We start from the raw sequence: 6615 nt of genomic DNA on the forward strand, positions 1-6615 counted from the left end.
GCCTCCCGTTCCCATGTACAACCTGAGAAATAATTGCAGACTTTTATCTGTTCTTCATGTGTGTCTTCAATTCAATTCCAACTTATGGCAACCCTAAGGCAACCTTACCATGGGGTTTTCTTGGCAGGTTTCTTCAGAGAGGGGTTGCCATTGCCATCCTCTGAGGCTAAGAGAGTGTGACTTGCCAAGGGTCATTAAGTCCAAAACAAACTGCAGCAATAATCCAATCTGGGACTGCTTTAACTACCCTGGCTCAGTGCTAGGGAATTCTGGGAAATGTAGTTTTGTGAGACATTAGCCTTCTCTTTCAGAGACCTCTGGTGTCATAATAAACTCCATTTCCCAGGATTCCCTAGCACTGGGCCTGGGCAGTTAAAGCGCTCTCAAACTGGACTATTGCTGCCGTGTGTTTTGGACCTTTCTTGGCCGCAAACTGTCCATAGCCTGCAATGCATCTCCTAATTCTGTTGGCAGTCCCTCCCTCCCAAGACTTTCTCATTTCCCCCCAAAACCTGAGCAAAGCTGGCAGATGGAAAGAGGTTTTAAAGCAGCATTTAAATCTGCAATATTTGTTTATAAAAGACTAAATGTCCCAAATGCTATTATCAGTTTTGTAGCTATTATTACAGAAAGACGTAGAGTGCAAACTCCTCAAGTACCTTTATTTTCTGGAGTGAGATGGGATTTTCCAACTGACTCTCTGTGATGATCTCCGGTGGTCCAAGCAGCCAAACTGCGACCCTGTAGTAATAATAATAATGATGATAATGATAATATTTTTATATCCCTCTCTCTTCAGCCAAAAGGCTATCAGAGTGGATTACAAATTGTTAATTAGACATTTAGTCATTATGGCTCTTAGCCCAGCAGACCCCTAAATTCCTGAAATCTCGCTGCCATCATCCAGTGAATTATAAAAGGGTTTCCCTTAACCTACACTGGGACCAGTTAAGTAACCTTACTTCTACTTCTTTACTGATCTTCCCAAGCATCAACCGAGCCAAAACACGTGTAAAAGGAGCGTCAAGTAGTAGATACTCCAAGGAGGTATTTACTATAATTAACAAAATACAACTGAAATATAAGTCCTACAAGGTATTAAGAATCTTGCAGGTACAATATTTGTAAGTATATAATATTGAATTCATGCAAGCTATTAAAATAATAAATAAACCTAAGCGTCCAATTCTGAGACTAACTTCCAAGATCCGCTCTTTAACTCTCTCTCTCGATCTCCAACCGACACAATTCCCCCAACTGTCTCTTGGTCTCTCAGGCCTTATATCTCCTTCTCACGGAAGCTTCCAGAAGAACCTTTATCTTGCTCTCTGATTGGTCAAGAGAGCCTTCCGTAGCAGTGATGTCATTCTGCATTTGCGTAAACCTCCTTTTACTGCCTGAAGAAGACCTCCATTGACTGGATCCCAGTTATTACACAAACACTTCAAGGGTTTGTGCCTAACGATGACTAAACCGCTTCTAAACTGCAGCCAAACCGCTCCTGGTCTTCTTGACGCTCAGAAACGCCTCGCAAATGAAGCCGGAAGCAGCGTACTGTAAGTGGAGGGACAAGATGCGTGGCTTAAGGAAAGCTAGAGCGTCCGGCAACAGCGCCGTCTCTTTGCCTGGAGCCACTGCAGTGGAATTTCCATCATTGGAGCCAAATGGGGCAGAGGAGCCTGTCCTTGAGGATTTACTCATTGCTGAGAAGAAACAACATATTGAACAGCAACCATGCCCTCCAGACTTTGTAACCAAAGAATGCCTTTCAACAGCCCATTGTTTTATCTCAGTGGATGAACTCTTAGACAACTATCTGGAATCAACTGAAGTGTCTTAAACTCCCCTTTGATAACTTTATACCAAAAGCTACAGCTCCAAAAGAAAGCTTGGGTCAATCCAGCAGCACAGGACCCAGAAAGGAAGGAAAGCTGGGCTGCAAAGAGAACAGAATCCATGATCCTAGGAGCAGTTCAGCAGCTGTTTCAAAGGAGCTGGGAAAGGAAAACGCAAGAGGACTCTGCAAGCACACCAAGCCATGCTGCAAATGGCCTAGGATTGATCAAGCAATGGCAGATGGAGTTCCTATAGAGCTGTTAGACTTTCTGTGAGCCAACGTCTACATACACACCCCTATAGCATTGATATGCTTGCTGTGGAGTGGCTTCCCAGTATATCTGCACATAAGAGTATTGTGCTAACATTTGAACCATCTCCAATTCCTCTTCAGTTGGTGAAAATGAAGGGGTTTTTGATCAACTTTGAAATAATAACAAGGTGAGTTTATAGCGATAATACGACTTCCCTGACACTTCCGCTGTTCTGAGGTCAACTTCTAAGGCCCTTTTAAAACAGAGAAGACACATGCATAGAACATAATGGAGTCAATGAGCGCTAGCTGTGAAGACAAAGAAGGAGAAGTAATTTTGGGGCGATCTATTCTGCCTCCTTTGGATTCGACTATTCTTTCAGAAAGGGTTTTTCTTTTTTAATTTCCTGTCTGATTTTAACTCTTAAGGTTTCTCCTTTTTCCCTGACAGCAGTGAAGATTGGGGCTAGATATATTACCGATATTGCTGTTGATTGCTTTGAGGACGCCCTCATTTAGTTATAGTTTTGTTGTCTATATTTTAACCGAATTGAATTTTATACCTTTTACATGCAAGAGTATTATGTAATTTACTTGTGTCGTACTTTTATTATGCTGTTCCTACAGCTGTATTGTATTTTAACATTTTGTATGCAAATGGCCTTTGTTCTAAGTATTAATAACTGATTGATTGCTAATGTTATAATTGCAGGGCTTAATGGATTTGTTGCTTCAACTGGCAAAGATTGCAGGGGAATCACTCTCTACTCTGGATCCTCCATCTGGCTAGAAACAAGGAGGCTAAATTACATCTTCTTCATCCTGTCTCTCCAAGGAAGTGGAAAAGAATATTCTTCTCAGTTCCCAATGATCTCGGAAGAGCCAGTTAAAAATGTCAATCATCGTTTCCACACAGGAAAATATATTGTGAATCATTGAATGACAAGCTGAAAGCAACTCTGGTTGGTACTTTATGCATTCGGCTGAATGGCGTTGCTAGAGGCCCTGCCCCAGGAGCTAGGATTCAGCTCCCAAACCTCAGGTCCTGGGAGGATTCAGGGAGAGCTTATGGGAGCCAATGGGGAATGTTGCCTTCTCCTCCTGATGGCTTTCCTGCACTCTTTTGTCAGGCTTGAAGACAACACAAGGTCAGTTCATGTAGTAATTCTGGAATAGGAAGAAGAAAGTTCAACTGAAAACCAACCCTAGGATGGGATGGGTTGGGAAAGAAGGACTCAGGCTCTTAGACTGTTCCTGACCGCTTTTAATTTCCCAGTGAGAGTGGGTTTGTTCTTCATTGGAATCCTATTCTTGGGGTTTACAGACAAGAGAGTCTTCTTAAAGACTAAGGGTTTTTTCCAAAATCCCTCTGCTTCTCCCTCCCAGAGAACATGGCTTCCCTTTGACATCTAGCTATGATGCTGAGTACTACACAAAGATTTCCCCATCTCCCTTCTTGAAATGGTTCTGGTTCTGGAGGGAGAAAACCAACCCTTCTTTCCACAAAGTGTTGGCCAGCCTTGCTCCAAGGTGCCGTGACAGTCCCTGGTGTAGAGAGGCCTGTGGGGAGGATGGCATGGACCCACGGAGGGTGGGTTTCCCTACTGTCTCTTGGCTAAAGAGAGCCTCCGTGTCGAGAGGCAGGCGGCCCTTTCCCTCTGAATCCCAGCTGCCCAGGAGGAGAGCAACCTCAGCAGAGGAAGGCTCTCTCTTTGGAGCAATGGAAAGGCATTTCTTGGACTGGCTCTTCCTGGGAAAAGGAGACGGGGCTCGCTGGGCTTTTTCTGGACCCTTGGCTTATTTGGCTGTTTAGTAGGGCTAGCGCAAGGTGAGCTTATGGCAGAAGGAGGAGAACCGGCTTATGATGTTCTTCAGATGCAAAAAAGAAAGACTGGTTTGTCCTCAGAAACCCACCTTAGGATGGGAAAGGAGACAGACCAAAGAGGCCATTCTGTACTTTCCAGTCCCCAAAGGCTGGCTCTTGCATGTGAGGATGAGCTAACCACAATCCATGTGGGATTTGCAGCATACAGAGAGAGGCATTTAGAAATCCAAGCCAGAGAGACCTAGTGCCTCTTAAACTACACATCCCACCATTTCATAGCATGTAGGCATTAAAACTCCAAAAAGAAACAGTGCTGTGACAGTGTAGTGTGAAAGAACCCTTTGATTCCTCTTTATCTGTTTAGACTACATCTTACGGGATCCTGGGATTTGTAGTGTAGTCGGCACTAGAACTTTCTTGCAGAAAACTCCAAGTATCCCTTCCAAATGTGCAAAGCCTGAGGGATTCCCTACAGTGATGTCATATCAGTTAAAGTAGAATCCTTGTAGTGTAATTCTTTGGGCATCAGCCCAAAGGAACCATTTCATAGGAGCTGTTGAAATCCACATTCCTGTTGGAGTACTCTGCAAACACAGCCAATAACTTCAAGAGGCTGAGAGGTCTGTCCCTTTCTCTTCCTGACAGACCCTGAAACCAATCCTGGCCAGTTCCATCAGGGCTAGCCTGCAAGAAGAAACTCTTCCGTCTATAACTGTCGTCTTCCGGCCTGCGAGGGAGTTGACCAGGCAGGCTGAGCTCCATCAGGGCTAGCCTGGAAGAAGAGACTCCTCCCTCCATAACTGCCATCTTCTGGCCTCCAACAAATTCCAGCCCCCCATCTGTCCAAAGGAGGGCAACTAAAATGATGAAGGGTCTGGAAGGCTGAGAGAGTGAGGCTTGCCCAAGGCTTCAGTCCTTTTGAAAGCCTTTTTGCTTTGTCTTCTAGAAGGTGTTGCTTCTTGCACTGAAGAATGAGAGGAACCTTGTGCCAACCAAAAGGTTAACATTCTCTGGAGTCATGTCTGATAATATGTATATATAGGATTGCAATACTTGTTCATTTATTAAAAGTTGTTTAGTGCATCCCATATCATAGAATCTCATAGCTATGTCTCTTAATAGCAGTTAACCAAATTAAAGAGTATATAAAACAAAAACATGAAACAAGCTAGACAAGGAAACTGTTACATGGATTTGTAATTGGTTGACTGGCCGAACCCAAAGGGTGCTCAACTATGGCTCCTTTTCATCCTGGAGAGAAGTGACCAGTCAGGTGTCCAGTGGGGTTCTGTCCAGGGCCCAGTGCTATTCAACATCTTTATCAAGGACTTGGATGACAGACTTGGGGGCCACAGTTATCAAATTTGCAGATGGCACCAAAAGGGATCTTAAATTTGCCATCCTTCGTCGCATCATCCTGTCCCGAATGCTATTTAACATCTACATGAAACCGCCTGGAGAGATCATCCGGAGGTATGGGATGAGGTTTTATCATTACGCTTATGATATCCAATATCTCTCCATGCCCCAGACCTAAGCGTCAACTAAGGAAGGCATCTCCCCTCTGAATGAATGTCTCGAGGGAGTAATGGGCAAGATGAGGAAATCAGATTGAAAGTGAATCCATTTAAGACAGAAGTACTTGTTGTTGGAGCCTCTAACCCAGGTATGGAGGTTTGTCTACCGCTCCTGGACGGGGTCACAGTTCCCCTAAAGGACTATGTTTGCAGTTTGGGGGTGCTCCTGGTTCCTTTGCTCCAGATGTCAGCTCAGATAGATGCGACGGCCAAGAGTGCCTGTTATCAGCTTCGGTTGATACGCCAGCTGCGCCCTTTCCTGGAACCTGAAGACCCAAAAACTATGGTTCATGCGCTGGTAAGCTCACATCTTGACTTCTGCAATGCGCTCTACATAGGGCTATCCTTGCAGTAAGTCTGGAAACTTCGACTAATTCAAAATATGGCAGCTCACTGTGACTATTTATTTATTTATTTATTTAGGTTCAGGTGAGCTTTATTTATAAATTCACATACAGTTATACATTTGCGATTGTACTTTCCAGTTATTGATAACTTCTGCCAGCATCTCTTGAACATACACAATATTTACAGATTGATCCTATTTACAACTTCCAATACCTTCCAATACATGTTCTATTTATTATCTTGGCATCACCTATATATTCTGTACTGATATTTTGCCCTTTCCTGTATTTTCCCCTTACATTAGAAAAGAGGTAGAGAGCAAACTCTTCAAGTATCTTTATTGTATTTTATGGAGTGAGATGGGCTTTTCCAACTGCCTCACTTATAATTAGTATTAACTATTAATGAGTCCTTCTTTCTGGGAATGGCTCAAGCCCTTAAAGGCTCAGGCCCCTTCCTCCTCCTCCTCCTCCGTTTTCTCCTCTGGAGGGACTGAGCATGCTCAGTGGCAGCCAGGGCAGCCATCTTCCTTCAGGGCAGAGGGGCTTCAGGGGCTGCTACTGAGCATGCCCAGATCTCTTGAGGACCATGCTCAGTACTCTCCCTCCCTCTCATGATGTTTCCATGGCAACAACAGACTCTGCCTGGCAACAGTGAAGGAGGCTGTTCTCAGAGGCACAAAGACACTCCTCTGGGGGGATGACATCACTGGTGGGCAACCGTCCAATCAGAGGGCAGCTGTTGGGGAAGAAGCTTCTAGAAGGTGGCTGCTGAGA

This window comes from Sceloporus occidentalis, unplaced genomic scaffold (genome assembly GCF_023333645.1).
Source record: "Sceloporus occidentalis isolate IW3139 unplaced genomic scaffold, rSceOcc1.0.p SCAF_86, whole genome shotgun sequence".
Classification (NCBI taxonomy): domain Eukaryota; kingdom Metazoa; phylum Chordata; class Lepidosauria; order Squamata; family Phrynosomatidae; genus Sceloporus; species Sceloporus occidentalis.